Source organism: Pinus tabuliformis, chromosome 2_1 (assembly GCF_031772625.1).
Source record: "Pinus tabuliformis cultivar Carrire ecotype Pingquan chromosome 2_1, CPIR1, whole genome shotgun sequence".
Lineage (NCBI taxonomy): Eukaryota > Viridiplantae > Streptophyta > Pinopsida > Pinales > Pinaceae > Pinus > Pinus tabuliformis.
Window position 1 is genome coordinate 537,075,249 of NC_142299.1, and position 23,217 is coordinate 537,098,465.

General features: G+C 36.3%; 1 pseudogene across 1 annotated transcript; it reads right to left on the reverse strand.

Annotated features, from left to right (window-relative positions):
* Positions 1 to 6,243: 6,243 nt before the first annotated feature.
* Positions 6,244 to 12,204, reverse strand: LOC149201390 (FRIGIDA-like protein 3; annotated as a pseudogene). The gene is made up of 3 exons (XR_016253867.1): positions 10,940 to 12,204; positions 7,188 to 7,363; positions 6,244 to 7,071 (listed from the first exon to the last, which is right to left on the reverse strand). The product of XR_016253867.1 is annotated as an FRIGIDA-like protein 3 (transcript).
* Positions 12,205 to 23,217: the final 11,013 nt, after the last annotated feature.

Below are 23,217 nucleotides of genomic sequence, written 5' to 3' on the forward strand. Positions count from 1 at the left end.
CCACCACCTTTTTCCTTCATAAATTCTCCCATGCCTATAACCGACTCCCCAAACCATTTCCAATTCCCACCCCTCCCCTTTAACCATCCGCCCTTCTCATTGTTCCAATCATCCACCCTTAACATTACAATTTCCCCCCCTAGGGTGATCGCTCGCCCTAGGGTTATTCCCACTATCCTACAACCAATGGGGATGTATCATCGCCCAAACCCACTACATTTTTCCAATTTTTCTCCCACCATGCCTTTATCCATCACCCCTGAACCATGCCTATATCCATCACCAAGTGCTCCACCATCTACCCAGGAAGGGCAGTCTTCTCCATTGCCTTAGATCTTCATGGTGAGAATGAGTAGTTGATCAAAAACTTATCATTAATTAACGAAATTGATTATATGCATTTTGGATTTTACAACTAATTGGTTATTGAATTTTTGCAGCAATATCACTTTAATAATGCACTTGGGAGTGCCAAGACTGGCGATGGTGACTTATACACCCAATTTCTAGATCAGTCGTGAGGCGGCATTTCCATAATGTCATTCATGGGCATGAACTTCCATTATCTATGTTGGGAATGAAGTTCCATTTTGTATAAAAGAAAAATGTATAACTAGACAAATTTGGAATACAAATACATGAATTTGAACTTGTGTGTATGACAATGTCTTCATTGACTTTTAAATTCATGATGTGGATTTGATGTTATATTCTATCAATGTTACATCAGGTTTGAGGAATGTAGTTAGAATGGATTTATTTGTTTCATGTACAAGTTATCAAGTTTGCAAGTTAAGTTACTTTTATATTTATATCTTACTCAATGTTGCACGCATGAAAAAACATATCATTACCAAGGAACTTTGCTTAGTTATAATAATAGATGTATCATGTACATGAAGAGAGCATATATATGGATTTAGATTTATTTTAATTTTTTATTTATGAAAAATAAAACTAAAGTTGAATTTATGAAAAGGAAAAGTACACTATACATGCCATATAAGAAAATCTGCAAAAATAGATAATGATTTGAGCCTTTACCACTTAACTACTAACATTTAGAGATGAAAACTTTATTGATAAGTGGTGTAGTATTATTTAAGTTTTATTATATATATATATATATATATATATATTAACAATTCCTTTATTTATCTTTGGAGCCCTGTAACATAATGTACACAACTCAATGCAACATAATGTCTTACCTAAATTCCATTAGGTAGATCAAATTAAGTATCCTATCGAACTTTACAATACCTTATAGAATATGTGCCACATGTCAAGTTTAGGTAGCTCAGAGTGGATAGAGACAAAGAGAGCACAATTGAGAGGGTTTACATTTTGTAATAGCCCATGGACCACATGTCTCAGGTAACTACATAGATAATGTCTTCTCCTTTTCACTTGCATTATTTCAATTCGAGATAAAAGAGGACATAGTAGATTCACCTTTCGAATGAATTTTCTTTTGAAAGGGTTTTCAAGAAAATAATTGGCATTCATTGTGGTTTGTGAGTGATTGTGAATACTTTTCTTTATTTTTCACATTTAATTTATTGCATACATAAACAACAAAATTGGTAATAAGGGATCTAGAATCTAAAGGAATTAACCCTTCATAGTATAGATTTATATTTAAGTAACATATATGTTTTGATGGACTATCTAGTGGAATATCCATGATAGTTTATAGATCAACTATGGTTAAGGACCTAATGTACATGAACAAGATAAACAACATGGATGATAAGGGAATCCCCAAAAAAAATTTGAACTCTATCCATTACTATCAACACCTGAAGCAAAGATGGCATCAAGATGATGTGTTGGTTAAATCATTAGGGAATATAGCAGGATGTCATCCTACCCATACGGACAATATTAAAAATATAATTGTATCTAAATTTAAAGAGGATTTGTGGTGCAAAGAAGAGTTAGACATTAAAAGGAAGCCAAGATATTACGAGGGAGTAACTCGGATTCTAAAAGATCAAAAATATCTTTTAGTTCTAACTAGTATAAAAAAGAAATCAACATTACTAAAACAAGAACCAACTCCCATGAACTACATAACTATAATGGTCATTGGGAAAATTCCTAAAACCGTGGGATGTAAAAATTTGTCACCTTTGTGATGGTTGAAGATGAAAATCAATTTCTCAAATTAAAACTCATTTACCTTTCTAACCTCCCAAATCTAAAAAACTATGATAATCTTGGAATGCTTCTCTTACAACTTTTAAAGGATAAAAACAAGATTTCAATGAATTTAAATAAGCTTTCCCTTTTAAAAACAAAATTTTTAAAAAATTTAAATAATCTTGGTTTTTAAAAATGAGATAAACTAATTTTGATCTCAATGAACATGAATTATCATTATTATAATCACATTAACATAAACATTATTATTTGGTATTAATATAGATACCATTATTTCCATGATTAAAATCTATTCTTTATATTCAATGTATTTCTTCTTTATAAAAAAAATGATAATAATAAATGAGATTTAAATAATAAGTTTGATGTCTATGTTGAATTTTGTCAATTTTTTTATAAATTATATATAAATTTTTTTATATAAAATTATATCATATATGTCAATAATTATTATTTATAAAAAAAATAAAAATTTAAATTATTATAACATTTTAATTAACTTATAATCTATTTACCCACCCCATAAGAGTCGCTGAGCGCTAAACTTAGCAGTAACTCCTTACGAACCCAAAAAATGAGATCATGGAAGTGGGCTATTTCACTTTAATTTATTAAATCACTTGCCACCACTAACCTCGTTATTTTTTTTTTTTGACTTTCCTGAACTGAACTCAATAAAGAAATTGGGTGTCGTATTTAATGTTAGATCTAACCATCTAGAATTTCATCCCAATGGATGCGTTCACACGGGCATTCGGATGGAGACATGTGCTGGCTCTGCAATGTCTGTGAAGAGTTGTTATATCCAGCTCGTCCTCTTCGCGGAAATTGCGTTCTGCATTGATGCGTGTGGGCCGGAGGCAATAAATTTAGGTCTGTTACACCAATACCGTACCAACCCATCGCACGAAACCAGTGATGTGCTAACCATGACAGTGATGTGCTAACCATGACATGAAATGGCTATGGTCATACATGAAAGGGCGTACTATAAGTCATTAAAATCCCTATAGCATGGGATTTATGGTTTGCCCAGATTTAATGGGGTTCTCGGAGGTTGTGCCCACCACCCCATAGTTCCACCATACATTTATGGAGGTAGGTCAAAACCTCCCTTGTATGATTGCACATGCAAACTAAAGATGACAAAATGTGTCTATTTAATGGTGTGGATGATTGGGACATCAATCGCTGAAGAAAGGAGAGGCGTCAAGGATTGGTCCACGACCTCCTAGTTCTGTTTTTCGATTTCAATTGAGTGTAATCCTCTTTGATCCATGGTGGGGGGGTATGGTTCTGGAAATTCAGGGGGCGGGAGTGATGGTCTACACAAGCTTAGTTAGAAGGTTCCAGAATTCAAGGATCACTCATGTGCATGGTCACTAGAGACATGCTTTGCAGGGGGGTCAAGGTTGTGTTTAGCCCCTTTTGTAGAGCGAATTCTCAGGTGTTGCATAAGTCTCCCCTGACCTATCTCTTGTGGTTGGTCTAAGAATTTTAGGTTCTTAAGCTTTGGGTCTCATTTGTTCTTGGGTGGTAGTCTTAGTTCAAGGTCTAGTGTCCATTTGCTTTAGAATTTCAGTCAATGGTTTGTGTTTAAGGCACAACCCTGGGGTTGCGAGTCTTGTTCGAAGAATTTCATTGGTTCTTTGTAGGTTTTAGTTTGGTCCTTGGGGGGATAAACCTTGGGGCATTGAAGTTGGTGGGTGGTTGTGTTGTTTGAGGTTATGTATTGTGTTAGTCCTTGCTTGGTTGTTTGTGGGTTTGATGGTTAATGGCAATAAGTTAGAGGAGGTAAATGCTCCTTCTATGTCAATTGTTGGGTCGTTTGTTGAGTCGCGGTCAATCGCTTGGAGTTACTATGACGATTTAGCATGTTGTCTTCATAGTTGTGTTGGTTTTGGGTCTAGTTTGGTATTTTGTCCCTTTGCAAGTAAAGACTTTCATCGCAATTGTTGAGATTTCGGCCTTGATTCAACCATGTCGCTAAGACAAATGAGAAAAAGCAGTTGGGGGGTGGTGGTCATGCCCACCATGGGAAACCTGGTGCTTGTCTTTTTTCCCACAATTCGACCACCATCTTTTTCAATGTTGTCTCATCAAAAACACATAGAGAAATATGGAAGCTTGGGACACAAGCAAAGGTCGAGAGATAATCACTTTCAGATTCAGAACTTATGGAATATATGTCAACTTGGGTCCCCGAACCTAGGCACACCAAGGGCAAGAAGAAACAATACCTCAGTTTTGTGGTTCTTCATTGGATATTGAAGACCTTTCTATTGTCCTTAGGGATAAACAAGTGGAGAGGTACAATATTTTCGCATCCAGTGAAAATGTTGAGAGAATCCTTAGGAATTAGAGGTTTTTTAAGACAGAATTGACTCTCGGTTAGCTCATATAAAAATCCAAATCACTTATGAATCTAATGGAGGAGCCCTAATGGATCCTCCTTAGACTGGTGCGAGGGCTCCAACAAAAATTTCTTCTTCTGACAATGATTAGAAAATACAATGGGGTGAGGGGTTGTGTGATGGCTCTTTGTGTAAGCCTCTAGTTTGTTTGGTTGGGCATGTGGCACTTCCTTTTGCCTCTTGGTTGCATGGTGATCTTCAAGATTGGTCCTAGCCCAGTATGGTGGGCATGTGGTAGTGTTCCTAATTCTCATGCGGTATGTTCATCAATCGGTCACAACGCTTAAGTTTTGGATGAAGTTCCTAGTATGGTGTTTTGGTATCTAGGGTGCGATTTCTATGTTTGATATCATAGTTGTTGGGTTGCCCCTTCGCAACGTTAAGGCCATGGATATTGTTGATTTTTTATGTAAATATGCAACTTGTCTTTATGTGGGCTTGTGGGTATTTTTGCAATCCATATTATGGCTACGGTTTTATGAAATTTTGGGATTTGGCGTATGTAGTCTTAGTAGATTTGGGACTCCTTTGGCTGAGTTGAATGATTAGGTTTCTTGAGAGTTTGTGCAATCTCCATTATTAGTCTGGATATCTCTGTAACCCCTTGTATACCAGATTTTGAGTAATATAAATGCTTTATAACAACCCCTTGTATATCAGATTTTGAGTAATATAAATGCTTTGGTTAGATTTTGTATTTTAGTTCATTTTCATTAGATACATTCTAATTTTAGTTATCTTTGTCGTTGTAGTAAATAAATATCAGACAACTTAAAAGAATAATAAAGTAGTTAACCTGGCGCATTATAAGCTCCTCATGATAAAGTTTTCCACTCATTCAAAAGTTGAATAGCTTGAAAAATAATCAATGCTTAACAAGGCTCACTATAAGCTCCTCGTCATAAAGTTTTCCACCAATTCAATAAATCAATAAAATCAAATAGTTGATGACTAAATAAGTATATAAAATTGTTTATTATGTAGATAGGGGTGTCTATTATGGAAAAGGGTTTCCATAATTTTAAGTGGATGATTTCCTCATTGACTATGGCTGATTGTCACACTTCAATAGATCAAATCATCACCCTTTTTGAAACGAAGGTTTCTGCATGTAATTGGCCAAGCTCCTCTGTTGCTCGTTTCCCTTGATGATAGATATGATGTCATATGTTTGAAGGGCAAAATTCCATTGTTGATCAGCTATATGTTGGGATTAGTGTGAAATAAATTTGGCACGCTTTCAAGAGTCCCTTTGGAATTGTCAATACCACTTAACCGAAATTCCAAATTTCATGATAAGTACCGTTAACATTGTTAAGGATTATATTACCAGGTTTAACAACTTAGGAATCTAACATAATGACAACCAGAGGAATGGAAAAATAAGAATCAATATATGAAAATATTGCCCTAAATAATTTATCCCCCTTCTAATCACTCTGGAAGTCTTCTTTCAGATGACTTTGGCAATGTCTTATTGGACCGTTCTCCTTTATTGGTTTCTTATTGGTCCTCTTCTTAATTGAAACAATTTTGACCTGCATGCCAAGCAGAGCTTGTCACAGAATCGATGACATGATATGCTAGCAACCAGACAACTTTCAATAGGTTAAAAAAAAAAAACATATTTAGCATTTACAGAGCGCACCAGGACAAATCAGATACTTTTTTCAAAAGCAGATCCTCGCATAAAACTAAGAACAACTTTCAGACAGGGTTTAGAAAAGCCGATCCCATTGCTCAGACAAAATATTACATTTAAATGGTTGAAAAGGTTACGCTTTCTAGAGCGATAACTAGGAAGTGATTACTTCAAACTTTAATTAGCAGGTGGCTCAGTGAGCATCAGCAGCTCACAGGGCATGGCTTCCACAATACCAAATAAAGCAGACCTAATGTAAATATAAAGACTGGTAAGAAGTTCCTGGAGGCTTCCATAATTGGTTGATCCACGAAAAGAGCCAACCCCATACAAAGACGATTGTAGACTGTCTGATGGATATCAATGAGAATTTGACAGAGATGATGGGTTGCTTCCAACATCATAGGCTGATTGATAAATGCCTTGGCTTCCTCTGTCATATATACCCTGACCAGGTAAACTGTAAAATGGGATACTGACCACTGGAGTAGGACGATATAAGTGAGAAGAATTGGTAAGGGTAAAGGCACTTGGAGATTTAGGTTTATGGAGCAGTGCAGCAGAATTGGAAAGGAAAAAGGCACTGGGAGGGGAAGGTTTAAGGAGAAGCGCACCAGCACCACTACTAAGACGATCCATTTTAATCTCAGACTTGGTGACTTCTTCAGATTTTTTCCTCTTTGCCTTGTCAATGGTTTCTTCAGGTCTTTTCCTCTTTTCCTTGTCTTTCTGTAACTGATCCAAACGCTCTTCAAGATCTTTAGAAGATATCCGTGCTTCAAGTTTGTGCTCTTCAATGCACTTAATTGCATTTTTCAATAAATCCATTTCTCTTGAGGCTGCATAATTCTGCAATAAGCCATGGAAGTGGTCAGAGCATATATCCGAGTGACAAGTTAATATTTTGATAGTAATTTTATACTAACAAGGCTACATGCACAGCACGTATGTAAGAGTAAACATACCTTCGCGCGAAGAGTGTTTTTTCCCTTATTTGCTAATCTTTTTGATACTTTCCTTGCGTACTCTACATATGCCTTCAACAAAGGCATAGGTGGAAATTTTTCTACGAGTCCAAATGCATAGACAAACCGTATAGCATCAATTCACTTTCCACCACTACTCAATTTTTCCACAAAATCTGCGAGAAACAAGACCAATCATGTCATGCAGAACCACAATCCATACATCGGAAGATCAAAGTGCTGCAAAGAACTTGAATAAACACCCACAAGGCTCTGAAAACTCTTAAGACAACTAAGGAAGTCACAGTTATTCGTCGAAAGAACAAACATCTCTTTGAAGAACTAAAATATCAGATGATTAACAATCCAGTCCATTAATTGGCATTTTTTAAGTGAGGAAAACTGTATAATAGTTCACAAATTAGATTAACATTCACTTGATCTTAGAAAAGTAGATGTATAGTTTGGAAGAAGGATTTATATGCATTTGGACAGATTAATATAATAAAATCACATGCAGTTACCTATAAAGGCACCTATTATGGACACAATTACAAAAACTACTCATGAATCCTTTGGCCGTTGCCTGCAGAGATAAGTGGAGATGCGTCATTCAACAGTTCACCAATGGTACATGTTCTTAATAAGCCTAAAGTTGTAAGTAGTTAAAGTAAGCTACTTCAAACAATTTCCTACCAAAATCAATTGGATGATGAAACTAGCTCAATATTTTAGCCAGCTCTCAAGTTTTGACGGGATATTTATAGGTAAAAAGAACTTTATCAGGAAGATTGGAGTATTGGACAGCTTATCGTATCATATTTATATTTAATTAAAAATAGTATCAGTTTGGTGGAGGGCAATGGGTTTGGGTTGGGTGGAGATGTCCAAGAAGTTAGCTTTTTCTTACACATAATTAACTTCACACCATCAATCTAGGCTTTTAGGCTTTTAAACGTGGCTTGATATTTTTTTTAGCATCACCACATTTTTACCAACAGACAAGAAAACTCAATCGAGACAAATCTGCTTCCCTAGTGATATCACTAGGACCGCCACCAAGAACAAGCATCAGAACCATTCAGGAATCACAAGAGTAGATCTACATGTTATAACCATAACCGAAAAAGAGAATATCCATGTACTGTAACTGATAATTTGATAAGTTATTACCATCGTTGATTACTGATGACTTTGAAGACCATTTCGGCATAAGCATGTAAGCAGGTCATGACTCATAATGGTTTGTAAGCCACATTCACATGTTCATAGTGGTGAATGTGGTTTTCTCGAAGGATATGACATGACTAAATAAAAGTGTAAGCAAAGTGACCAACATCGCAGCACATAAGGATCAATTAGACATTGAGATCAGGGCTTGACATAAGGATAAATCAAATCTTCATTAAGAATGACGTGTAGGGTTTTAACCTTTAACAGTGTTGGGTGTAAAGTCTGATTATCTTCTATATTCAAAGGTATCCCCGCATTGGACCCTAGTTTGTAATGGGGCGGCAATGCCGCCCCATAAAATATTCGTTGCAGGGGGGGTCCAGGGGGAGACGGCTGCAACCTTTGGGAGTCCCCCTGACGGGGAATCGGGGGCACTGCTAAAAATAGATGTAAAATTTCCTTGTAAAATGTTGTAATTTCGTAATCAATCTAGGCCGTTCATTAAGCGGAAATCTGAAGGTAGAAGTTATGTTTAATTTAGGGTTTTTGCCCTAGAAAGCAATCCCCCGCTATATATGAGGGAATTGTATTGCGTCTATGTAAATATGTATTCTGAGTGAGGAAAGGAGAGGAGATTGAAAGCGAAGAGGAAATTTTAGCGGATCTGTTGTAGGTTGTATCTCTTCAGTTTGCTGGATAATATAAAAGGAAAGACTGGCTATTTCTTCGTGGATATAGCCCAAACTGGGTGAACCACGTATATCTGTGTCTCTCTTGTTTTATGTGTTTTCTGTGTTAATATTTCTGCAATGTTTTGTGTTCCATTGCTCTGTAATATATAATTTTCTAACAAGCAATATCAGGTCTTAGGAAGTTTTTCTTTAAAAAAATCAATTTCTCAGTGTACCAATTGGTCAAAAAAACCCTGGAACATTTAGGATCCATTTCATAGACACAGCATCTGTTTCCTTATCCAGGGATCCGTTTCTATGAACCTGTTCACATAAACAATTTATAAACCTAGCCATCAGCCGATTCCAATCTGAGTCTAGTTTGACCCTAGACCGATTCAAGTCCAATTCGAACTTCTAAAACATTGGTAATTTGAAATTCAACATGACACCCTACGAAATAAAATATCAAAAAGACATTTAAGGGATACCAAAATAGTCAAGGTAATTTTGGACTTTGCAATTTTACATCTCGATAAGACTTGTTTAGCAAACTCATAATACTCGAGGTAATTTTGGACTTTGCAATTTTACATCTCGATAAGACTTGTTTAGCAAACTCATAATACTCAGAAAGACAAGCAAAATCACAAATCTATCAAGAAAGAACTATCACAAGGTAAAGCTATCAGGATTGAAGTCCAAATTTACTTCTTATAACTTGAAGATCTGTAAAACCATTTTAAAGCGAACAAAAATTGATGAAAAGTCAATGTTGTCGCAACACTTTACCTATACCAGGTACAAGGTGTCCAGTTTTAGTAGCTCACACCCAGGTTCAAAAACCCTGAAGAAATAGTTGTGTTAATTTGAGTAGTAGAACTATCTATCTAATCTGAGATTGAGTGAGGGTCTCGGCATCCCTAACAAGCAACAGATATCGAGTATTTCAACAAATGAGACGAGGTGAGAAATACTCAGCAAATTTAACAGAATAGCCTCTCTAGTTGGGCCACTAAGCCAAAGATCGAGTCCATTTCCTTGAGAAATAGCCATCTACCAACAAAGGACATAAAGGAAAAAAGGGCTGGAAGGGAGGCCATATAAGATGCACGTGCACAGTTCATTGTAAAAAGGGGGCCGCATAGGCCAGAATTTTAAGGAATCATCGGCTTGAGTCTAGGGATTTCTATCTCTGCTCAATGTACAAACTAAAGGAATTGCCATGATGTGGGTATACACAAGGTACGGATTTTTCTGTAAACGAGTTTTGAACAGACTGTCAAATTAAGGTTTTTAACATGTAAGGCAGAACCTCAACTGCGAGCTGCTGCTGTTGACTCGTCTAACTATAATGAAGATAGATAAATAAGATGGTGCTGTTGATGACTGTACAAATTATACAATTAAAATCGATCAGAACAGTTTATTAATGTCTACAAATGACAACAAAAGTATAGCGATGAGACTAAAAGAGTTCAAGAGTGTAGATAACAAAAACTGGGAGTTGACAAGCGACTACTAGATCAATACTGGGGGCAGGAAAAGATAATATACTGAGTGCATCGCTAAAAGCAAATATCTAGCTAAAAGAATTTATAAAGAATGTGCAAGAAAAAGAAAGATACATAACATATAAAACAAGGTGCAAGAGCCAAAAAAATATGCTAGAAACCGAGAAGTCTCGGTGTCGAACAGAACAGAAGATTACTTACGGGAAAAACACATTAAAGTGCACAAAATAGCGAACTCCAACCCCCTGCCTGCTGATGAATGGTATACTTTTTATTTTACGTATAAAGTATACAGTCTAAACTGACAATGTAACCCTCAGCGAACTTCGCCTAAATACAAAAGCTAAACTGAACCTAGAGGCCGGCTGAAATAGAAAAGGAAAAGTCCAGCAACCTGGTATCTTGTGACTAATTTGAAGCGCACGGCAGAGCTCCGGCGCCTCCGGGTAGCTGGAAATGCGAAGGACTAACGTACATAAGTCATCATCCTTAAATTCCTTTGAAATTCCGTAAAAAGCCAAGAACTGCAAGAATGCGCGTGCTTTCACATCAGGGATCCGGGAAGCGTCAGGGTTCATTTTAGATTTCCATATAGCAGCAATTTTCAAAGCATCTTTTTTCGCCTCGGACGACACCTCGTCCGGCGACAAAACAGAGGGAAGGGCCTCCAAGAGCAAATCACACGCATATCTCTGCGCATCAAGGCTCCTAGGCGGTTTCAACTCATAATCGGCCGGATAAAAACCATCCAGGGTCTGTAAAACCAGCTTAGTCGGGTCGGCAGCACATCTTAGCGCCGCGGGGACTTCGTTACGAATCGCCCTGACCTCACGGGAACTGACCAAGAGCTTCCTGAGGCCCTCGCCGTCCATATTCTCGCATAGAGTTTTCAGCTTTGGGCGCGGATTCACCTCATGTTTTAAGGCCGGCGAAACCTTTTTAGTGTTTTCAGTGCTCTCTTTTGCGCGAGAATTTTTCTCCAAGGTTTCATTAGGGTTTCCAGCGCTCTTCCCCACGGCGGATTCCATCTCCGAGCTCTCATTAGGGTTTCCAGTGCTATTTTCTGCGGCAGAATTTTTCTCCGGGGTCTTATTGGGGCTTCCAGCGTTCCTTACTGCAGCGATTTTTTCCTCCGAGGTCTCATTGGGGTTTCCAGTGCTCGTTTCTGCTGCAGATTGTTTCTCCTTTCCATTTTCCTTCCCCTTTTGCCCGAGATCTTCGAAGCGCTTCTGTAACAGCCTCTCCAGCTCGTCGAAGTGCTCTTTGAGCACCTTCCATTGGAAGGTGAAGTTCACCAAAGCTGAAGAATGGGATTGCAGCTCCAGGAACGCCTTCTGCAGCCGCTCCTCCCTAGAGCCGTCCGCCACCATGGTTGCCGATATCGAGCTTGATACGACATGTACAATGGATCTTTAATTTCATTGAGCTCAAATAAGCACATTAACCTCTACGAAGATCGGTAAAATTGTGCTATCAAACTCTACCCTGCAACTCTACATGCAACGTCGAAACGTGGACTACCAGTCCATACCAGTCCATATGGGGCGAACTTTCATGGTTTCGGAAACATGTTCCGTGTTCGGAAATAAGTTATCGATTTGCAAGTCACACACGTTTTAGAACGTTGTCATATCTTGTGTTATGTTTTTTGGTAAGAAGTGACGAGTGATACCTTGTGTTATGCTTTTGGTGTGTAGTGTTTGTATAGTTTGGGATTGTGGTTAGATTTTTTATTTGTAATGTCAAGGGGATAAATAGTTTGAATGACTAAGAAGTAAGTTGTTTATGTTCTTCACTTAGGTTTAAATTTTTACTAATATATTTTCAAGGTAGTGTTTTTAGTGAGACATCTCAATTTTAAAGTGGAGTTTTGATTTATATTAATTTGAAGTGTTTTAATGGGTTATCATTTTGATTTTCCATAAACTTAACACCAGAGTTTTATTAATTAAGTTAATCGTTAGTGTTCGGTGGTTTGGTTTATATCAATATATTTATTTTAAAGGGGGTGGCTAGTCCCCCGAAGAAGCTTTATATTAGGTTATATGTACAATTTTTTACATATATATACAGCAGACATCCATCACATCATCAACATTTATCAATATACTATGTCATTATACAATCATGAAGATACATAGGCTGCCGTGTAGCATCACCATTGAATTAATAAGTTATGATTTCAATTAGGGAGGCCATAGAGTAGAAGGTGAAATTAAGCACTAGTCGTTGAGCCACTATTGGAATATTTTAGAGAAACGGAGGATGTTATGAGGTTTTCCTTAAAAGTAAATATATGCCAATATGAAATCCATTAACTATTTGTGGTAGTACGTTCTTTTCACTCTTTCTCTCACTTTTTTATTTGAATATTTTAGAGAAGGGGAGCTCATAGGAAGTTTCTTTTGAAAAATAAATAAATATATATATATATATATATGAAATTTATCAACTCTCTTTTTTTTTCTCTTTTTCTATAGAAAGAGAGAGAGTTGTTGTTGTTAGGCTATTTCGATCAAATCCTTATAGGTGAGGAGCATTGGTTTATGTTGATAGATTTATGAACATGAATAAGCACCTCTTGGTTTTCCCCACAAAATTTTATAGGGAATATATATATATATATATATAGAGAGAGAGAGAGAGAGAGAGAGAGAGATTTCTTTTGAATATATATATATATATATATATGAAATTTATCAACTCTCTTTTTTTTTCTCTTTTTCTATAGAAAGAGAGAGAGTTGTTGTTGTCAGGTTGTTTCGATCAAATCCTCCTAGGTGAGGAGCATTTGTTATGTTGATAGATTTATGAACATGAATAAGCACCTCTTGGTTTTCCCCACAAAATTTTATAGGGAATATATATATATATATATAGAGAGAGAGAGAGAGAGAGAGCTTTCAACCTAATACGTAATTTTTTCATTATAGGTGCTTAGAGTTGCACATATCAAGAAGAAGTAATGGAAGAAGGTTTCTAATACAAATGGGACTAACTATATAAACCCTACTAGTGGCCAAGCCCTAGGGGATGTATTTGTCTAGGACAACAAAAAAAGGGCAATTCCACCATTTAAGAAGAAAAAAAGTTCTAACTATTTTAATTATTCATAAATTGTTGTTGATATTTCATTAGACAAATTGTCACAATATATCTGATAAAATTAAGCTTAAAATCTGAAATCTACACCATGAGGGTTTTTTTCTCCTTAGATTTGTGGATCTGTTAATTTTTATTTATTATGTATGCATGCAAATTATAATTATGCAAAAAATATATAACAATGAAATAAAACTCACAAACTATAAATTAACACAAGATATAACCTGGTAACCCTTTTGGGAGAAAACATAACGAGAATGTGAGGTTGTTTTGCTCTCTTTCTCTGAATGGAAAATGGATGCAAGTACAAAGAAGTGAAGTTTGTGGGTTGTGGGTTGCTACAATGCAGAAATCCTCTTTATTTGTTGTCTCCCTATCCACTCTTAGCTAATTTTCTCATCCATGGAACAAAATACACTCGAATAGGATGGAACCCCTTTTTCTCCTAGTGGCCTAGTTATAATAAACCTGATAGCCTACTAGTCGTTAAGTTTGCCTCCTTCAGCTCTTAGCTAGAGTTACAATATGGACTTTACTAAATCTTTTTCATCATGCTCATATGGTTAGCCTCTTTTTAATTAATAATGGGGGTTGACATGGCATCTTCTCGAATTTTGATGGTCAAAACAAGAAGGTCAACTTCCAGGTGGCATAACTTTTGCATATGAACTTTGATCAAGGCAATGATTGCGCCATTGGAAAGGTTTTGTGTGGAAAACAACACAAAAAGGTTCTAGGCTTGAGTGGCAAAATTTTACCCACCAAAAAATAATATTTGATGCCTCAAATTACTTTCATAAGGTTTTAGACTTGCCAATTAAAATGGTCTTGTGAGTTGCTTCCTCCACTTTTTCCACTATAAAAGAATCAATATGGATGATAAATAATATAAGGATTCATATAATGATTCAATCTGAATCAATTAAAAACAATGTTATTCACCCTAAAGGAAGCAAGCATAAGTCTTCGCGAAAATGGGAGGAAAGGACAATTTGAAATCATTCTAAAATATGGTCTCTCTTCAATCTATCAAATGCAAATAAATATCTTTATCACGAGCGGTGAAAGACACTTCAAAAATTATGGGTTGATCTATATTACCAAGTAATTTGATCCCATATAGTATCATTTCTCCACATAATTGGTAAAAGTGGGAGTTTGATCACATCATTTCAATCCTTAAGGTGCACAAGCATTATTCTTCCATACTCTCCATTATTTTTGAACCCATAACCAAAGGATATTAAAGAAAGAGAGAAATGTAGGTTACCCTTGGGAGGAAAGCACATCAGAGGCTCAAAGGAAGTTGTTGTTCTTTAGATTTTAATTCTCCATTATCTATGGTTTTTTTTAACCTTTAAATATGTTATTCTCAAACAATCTTCATATCAATAATCTTTCTCATTGAAAATGAAGCAAGAAAATCTAGTTTTGACTTTGCCTTGGTCAAACTAGATTAAAATTTCAATTTCAATTTCAGCAGAATGCTTGGAGGTAATTAACTGAGGTGACATGGCACTTGTCACTTAGTTAACTCGATTTGGAGACGCTTGAGTTCAATTTATTATGATTGATTGCTAATTTCTAGCAATTTATTTAAGTTAATTTGAGTTATTGTGAGTTAAACTAGTTCTAGTTATTAGAGAACTTGTGGAGGGTCCAGTAGTGGGATGTGTACTTTTGTGATCAACTAGTTAACTCATCAATCAACCCAAAATAATTTATACATGCAAAGGACTCAAGTTACCCAGTTGAGATTGGAGTTCAAGGGCAGTGTACTATTAATTGTAGACTATTTCGAAGTGTACAGGTGGTGCATGTAGTCAAAGAAGGGCCTAAAGGAATTGCACAATTCTCAATGAGGAATTTTCATAATTAATAGGGGCCTAATTCCTAAAGGAAAAATGCAAGGAAACAAGAGCTTGGCAAGATGATAATTTGGTTAAGTGTTGGCTAGAGTCATTCTATGAGGCAGTGAGATAAACTATACTAGTGCATAGGTTTCTCAAGCTTAAGCAAGCTTTGTATTTCTTCTCTGTTTTTTTCTTAATGCAACATGGATAGGAAGGAGTTTTGAGCAGTTTCTTTCCACTAGATAAATATTTTTGTATGTGTGTTGAATCATGATGCATGTTTATGATTTCCTTTCTCAATCATGAATTGCTTTCCGTAGATGAGTAGAGTAGATTTGAGTCTTATGTTTTAGTAAATTACATGAACAATTTTGAATCTACATAGAATTTATACATGGTATCACATCAGGATTCACATTAGAGAAGAGAATTCAAAGTTGTTATTGCAAAAATATCGAATTTGTAGGATCAATTCTTTAGAGCTAGCGAGATGGCGTTTTATGGTTTAAGGCTTGAGTATGCCCTTGAGGGTAGCTCAAACTTTGTCGCTTGGAAGGACCGCATGGAGGCGGTACCGGAAGACAATGGGTTGAATGAATTTGTCAAGCATGACATTCCAAAACTAGGATTCTCCTGACCTCAAGGATCTAGCAGAATGGAGAAAGTGTGTAGCCAAAGCGAGGAGAATCATATTGGAAGGTTTGCAGGATCACACTGTTTCCAATCTCCACAGGAAAGAAACCCCGTATGCAATGTGGTAAGCACTAACAGATTTGTTTAAGAACAACAGCGACCACAGGAAACTAGCGCTCAAAGACAAGCTTCGAAATATCAAGATGCAAAAAACTAAATCTATTCAGAAGTACCTGAACAGGTTCACACAATGTCATGATGAACTTGGAGGAGTTAGGATTACTATTGTGGAGGATGATCTCATGAGCCTAGCCCTTATAGGCCTTCCCAAGAGTTGGCACAACTACCAGGATTCGATAAATGGGATGGAGAAGCTACCAAATTGGGGATGTCTTTGGTCTAATTTCGTATAGGAGGAGGTAAGGCGAAATACTAGAGATGAGACGTCATCCAAGGTTGAGGATGAGATGAACCGTTCCTTGGTTGGAAATAAAAAGAAAGGGAAAGGGAAGAAATCCCAATCCAAAGGAGAATCCAGTCAAGGGGGCAAGAAGAAATACTTGTATAAAATCAAGTGCTTTCATTGTCATGAACTGGGACACTATGATATAAAGTGTCCACACAAGAAGGCGGGTAAGAAGCCCTCAGGAGGAGAGGCAGGTAAAGCTTTGGATTCACAATTCGATCTTGATTTCACCCTCATCGCATGCATGGTGAGCATGGTGATGGGTAGTGTGTGGTATCTGGATAGTGGTACCTCATTCCATATGACGCGAAACTGACAATTTTCAGTGACTTGGAGGAGAAAGACCTCCAAATGAACATCAAGATGGGAGATGATGGAACAGATAGTGCAATCGGTATTGGTAAAGTTACTTTTCAAAGGGATTATGGCTCCCCTCTCAAACTCAAAGATTTCATGTATGTTCTGGGTCTGAAGAAGAATATTGTTTCATTTGCTATGTTGGAAGCCTATGGCTACAATGTGATATTCACCAAAGGGAAGGATTTCTTGAGACAAATAGCCTTGGGACAAGTGAATCGGATTAGGGTTCTAGTGAAGAACCTTTACAAATTAGATGTGGAAGATTGTGCAGCATTGAGCACAAAAGAAGAGAAGGTGCAAAGCCAAGATCTCGATGAATTATGGCATAGAAGACTTAGCCATTTTCATCATGGCGTTTTGAAGATCATGCACCAAATTTCTACAGGCCTCCCCAAAGGAACACTAGAGCAACATGATACATGCAAAGGGTGTATGTTGGGGAAGTACAAAAAATCCACCTTCAATGATCGGGACAGTAAAGCGCAAGCAGCCCTTGAAAGAATTCACTCTGATGTGTGTGGACCTTTCTTGACATCCTCCACTTCCAAGCACATGTATTATGTTATATTTGTAGAAGATTTCTCACGAAAGTGTTGGATATTCTTCATGTAGAAGACCATACATTCTCCAAGTTTTTTGAATTTAAAGTACTTGTTGAGAAAGAAACTAGCAAGAAAGTGAAGGTTCTCATGAGCGATAATGGAGGTTAGTATGTGTTAAATGAGTTTAAAAATTTATGTGAAAAGGAAGGCATTCGACGAAAGCTTTTTCAGGGAAGAAACCAGATGTGTCACACTTCAAGATCTTTGGATCATAAGTTTAATATCATGTTTCTAAGGAATCAAGAAAAAATTTAGAGCCAACAACAGATTTGGGCATATTGGTACATAGAAACACCTCATAACTATCGTTTGTACTTACCATTTCTCAAGATGACAGTTGTTTGTAGAGATGTGAAGTTTGATGAGGAGAAGGCAATGAGGTGTTCTCTTGAGAGGGAGCTTTACTTTCATTCAAATCAGGAGCTTTCATCTCCAAAGGAAGAACCTTGGGAAGTTGTGGAGTAGCCACAAGTAGAGGAGCAAAGAGTGGAGACATCCACTCAAGCAAAGACATCTAGAGATGGAAGGAAGCAAACCAGGGAAGCTGACATATTATTGCATGATGCTAGAGATGTTGGAAAATGTAACTATGTTCGGTCTTCATTAATGTACTTGAGTCATCATGTAATGTACTTGTAAAAAGAATAAAGAAAATAATTTTAATTATTATTGCGACTTATTAAAGCACGGGTTTCATGATTGGGTCGCCATGTTTTAGGTCAAAGTCCCCACTGAGGACTTCTAGGATTTATTCCGAGTCTATAGAGTTATTGTACATTTAAAGGGACCCTTCTTGGGATTTTGAATCATGTAAAAAGGTTAAGTATTGAGTCAAATATGAATTATATAACCTCCACACCATGTCGGCCTAGAAGAAGATCAAGTCAGTCTAAATACCCTATTCGACCCCACGAGAAGCCTATAAAATGAAGCTCATTGAATTCATTTGGAGCATCATGCTCTCACATAAGTTAGAAATCTCTTGTAGCTGGAAAAAGTGTGAAGTTCTCTTATAGATGGGAAAGAGTGTGGAGTTTATTACCGCAAAGTCAAAGTGAATTCGAGTTTGGGGAAGTTTGAGGAGAAAGGAAAAATCAAAATTTTGGTACCTCTTTCTCTCTCTATTTTGTGGTCTGGATTGGGAGATCGAAGTCTCTTAAGTTTCATTGTTGTTGGAAGTTGTTGCCTAGTCGAATATTTGGGAGGCTAACTTGGTGTGGAGGGAAAGTCTAGTTTTAGTCTAGGATGAAGAGTCTCAAAGAATACTATTGAAAGGAAGAATTATCTTGATTGGGTTTTCCCCTCGAGGGGTGTTTTTCCCTAGCATGTGCCTATATCTTGTGTCTCTTGTTTTGTGATCTTCATACACACATAATATGGTAATTGCTTGATGAAAGATAAGATAATAAAGAAGTAAAAGAATCCAACACACTCACAAGTAATTATCAAGAAAGGAGAATCAAACCCTAATATAACTACTTTGATTTTCCAACATGGTATCAAAGGTAAGATCAGGAAGAGTCAAAGATCACTTTGTTGGCATGGATATACATAAGAATGGGTTTCAACACTACTAGAAGCTGGACCAAGAAGGCCATCTACTACTTGTTCAACAAGGTCAAGAGTCAAGGATTCGTTGTTGCTCTTACAGGTTCTCTTACTGATGAATATGTTAATAGAGGCTTGGGATCAACATCGTTGAAGTTGGATAATGAGTCGAAGCTGCATTATATATGTTCCAGGTTTGAAAAAGAATTTGATTTTTATTGTTCAGAAGATAAAAGGGAAATAATTTTTTTTGTTGATGGAAAAGTATTGTTTTGGGAAAAAGACTCAACATTGATAATCCTTGGGTTATTGGAGTTCATGAAACTAGGTCTAAAAAGATATTAGACCTCATCCTTTCTTATGTGTGTGGGACCATGTCTAACAAATCACTTGGAGGTCAAATATGAATTATATAACCTCCACACCATGTCGGCCTAGAAGAAGATCAAGTCAGTCTAAATACCCTATTCGACCCCACGAGAAGCCTATAAAATGAAGCTCATTGAATTCATTTGGAGCATCATGCTCTCACATAAGTTAGAAATCTCTTGTAGCTGGAAAAAGTGTGAAGTTCTCTTATAGATGGGAAAGAGTGTGGAGTTTATTACCGCAAAGTCAAAGTGAATTCGAGTTTGGGGAAGTTTGAGGAGAAAGGAAAAATCAAAATTTTGGTACCTCTTTCTCTCTCTATTTTGTGGTCTGGATTGGGAGATCGAAGTCTCTTAAGTTTCATTGTTGTTGGAAGTTGTTGCCTAGTCGAATATCTGGGAGGCTAACTTGGTGTGGAGGGAAAGTCTAGTTTTAGTCTAGGATGAAGAGTCTCAAAGAATACTATTGAAAGGAAGAATTATCTTGATTGGGTTTTCCCCTCGAGGGGTGTTTTTCCCTAGCATGTGCCTATATCTTGTGTCTCTTGTTTTGTGATCTTCATACACACATAATATGGTAATTGCTTGATGAAAGATAAGATAATAAAGAAGTAAAAGAATCCAACACACTCACAAGTAATTATCAAGAAAGGAGAATCAAACCCTAATATAACTACTTTGATTTTCCAACATGGTATCAAAGGTAAGATCAGGAAGAGTCAAAGATCACTTTGTTGGCATGGATATACATAAGAATGGGTTTCAACACTACTAGAAGCTGGACCAAGAAGGCCATCTACTACTTGTTCAACAAGGTCAAGAGTCAAGGATTCGTTGTTGCTCTTATAGGTTCTCTTACTGATGAATATGTTAATAGAGGCTTGGGATCAACATCGTTGAAGTTGGATAATGAGTCGAAGCTGCATTATATATGTTCCAGGTTTGAAAAAGAATTTGATTTTTATTGTTCAGAAGATAAAAGGGAAATAATTTTTTTTGTTGATGGAAAAGTATTGTTTTGGGAAAAAGACTCAACATTGATAATCCTTGGGTTATTGGAGTTCATGAAACTAGGTCTAAAAAGATATTAGACCTCATCCTTTCTTATGTGTGTGGGACCATGTCTAACAAATCACTTGGAGGTCATATCTACTATGTAACATTCATTGATGACCATTCTAGAAACACATGGTTCTACCTCCTCAAGACAAAAGATGATGTTTTTGATAAGTTCAAGGAGTTTAGGGTTGAAGTGGAAACCCCAACCAAAATAAAGATAAAAAAATTGAGGTCTTACAATGGTTGCATATTGTAAGGAAGCTAATATTAAGAGGGAGCTCAATGTTCCCTATTATCCCACACAAAATGGATTGGCCAAAAGGAAGAATAGGTCAATTGAAGAATGTATTCGAACTATACTCCTTGATCAAGATCTGCCAAAGTTATTATGGGAAGAAGAAACGATGCAAGTCGTATACATTCAAAATAGGAGTCCTAATAAGAGTCTTGACAATACAACACCCGAAGAAGTATTCACAGGAAAGAAGCGGAGTTTGGATCACATCTGAATATTTGGAAGTCGAACTTATATTCATGTTTCATAAGACATATGTTATATACTCAAGAACTATGAAGGAGAACCACTCAAGACAAGGTAGTTCAAGGAACAAAGGTATGCTTTAAATACATTGATTTATTTATATTGGAAGGATTATTCATTTGACAATGTATTACTAACATTGTTATGTCTAGTTATATTTAATCATAATGATTCTTGGGTGATTCATCTCTTGATAAATCTACCCACCCCCTCTCATATTCTAAACTGATTTTGTAGAACCCTAGACAGGTTATGTAAAACCCCAACCGAAGGGTATGCTTATGTGAATGTCTGAAACCCTAAGCTAATTAGGGATATTCTGAAATGACGCTTGAATTTTTTATTGATGATGTCATGTTTAAGATTTTGGTATGATTGGGAAAACCTAACTTGATAGGGTTGAATGATAAGGTCTAAAATCCAAAACCATTGAAGTTTTGGTAATGTTGGGTTTGTTATGTTTCTACATTGAAACCCTAGCTCATTAGGGTTTGGTGGAATGTGTGAGTAAGACCCTTATATTGTCTTAGAGATGATTTCCTTGGTATGAGTGTGTTTGTCTAATCAAACCCTAGTCAAATCAAGTTTGAATGTCTAACTCTTATTTGATATTTTCTAAGAAGTTGGGTTTGACTAACACATGATATGGAATGTATTTGCATGATGATGAAATCTAGGCATATATAGATATGCCCTTTTGATTGGAACCCTAACTTGGTCTAGGTCATATGTATTAATGTTGTCGGACATATGATATGCTTATGTATGGTTATGAATTCCTAGATATTTGTGTTGACCTAGTCATTGATGTTCATGAGTCTTAGGATTAATGGAAATCCTTATGTGAGATTCTAGGATGATGATATTTGGAAATCTAGGGTTTTGAAGCTAAACCCTAGTAGTAGTTAAATTGTCTAGTATGTATGATATAAATTTTAGATCTATTTAAATGATTGTTGAAAATGGAATTCTAGGTTTTTGGAGTTAAACCTTAGTCAAAGTAAAATATCTTAAATATGATGATTTGAGATTTGTGTAAGATCATTGAAATTGTGAAAATGGAATTCTAGGGTTTTGGAGTTGAACCTTAGTCGAACTAGAAATCTCTTGTGAATGTTAACAATATGATAATTTGAGATTTGTGAACTATTGTTGAAATTTTGAGTTTTGGATGGATTTGATGATTGATTGGAAATCTAGGGTTTGCAACTAACCCTAGTGGAAGTTGGTCAGGTTAATGGCTAAGTTGTGATTGACTTTGATGGATTCTTTTGAAATCTAGGATTTGTATGAATCCCTAGCGAGAAGTCTAACATATGTATTTTGAAATATTGTTAGATGCCTTGTAGATCTATACTTGTGCGAACTATTTCTAGGGTTTTATATATGTTGAAGTAAGGTATGTCAAACCTTTGGAAGGAACAATGAAACCCTAGATGGAATGAAAGTTGTTATGATATGGTCTAGAATTTGTGACAAAGTCCTTAGCAAGATGATGAAGAGTATATGTCTCTTGTTTGTAAAATTAAGTATGGGTATATGATATGTATAAAGTTGAAATGATTCCATGATTCTGATATGGCTAACTTCATGCTTCTATAGATTTGGTTGTACTTGCTATCTAAGTTGTGTAGGTACACAATCTTCAATTTGGTGAAGATGCTCATTGATAAGCATGATGATGATGATCGTAACTTTGATGAAATAGTTGGAAGCCACGAAATATTCTCTGATGACGAAAAGAAGAAGTAGAACTCCATAAGTTAAGAGGGAGTCTGGATGAAATCTCCCTAGGTTAATAAGGAGCTTGAATGGAAGGAATCTCCCTAGGATAAGAGGATGGTTGAGAATATTCCTTGTATAGTAATGATTAGATCCTGTTTTTTTTTAAGGGGGAGTGACAAATATGATTCTCCACTTCATGTGTCATGCACTAGACTAGGATTAACAGCTGTAAGTTTTAGTGAAGGCCATGAGTAGAAGAAGGAAATTGGAGAATGCACTTTGAGGTGTTGCTGAAAGAAGGAAAGTAGGATCTGGTTGAAGAATATGTTGCTTCATATGAAGTAGGAAGAAAAATGTATGATTGAGGAATCTTCTGTCAAATATCCAATTGACAGTTCTACTATGGAAAGTT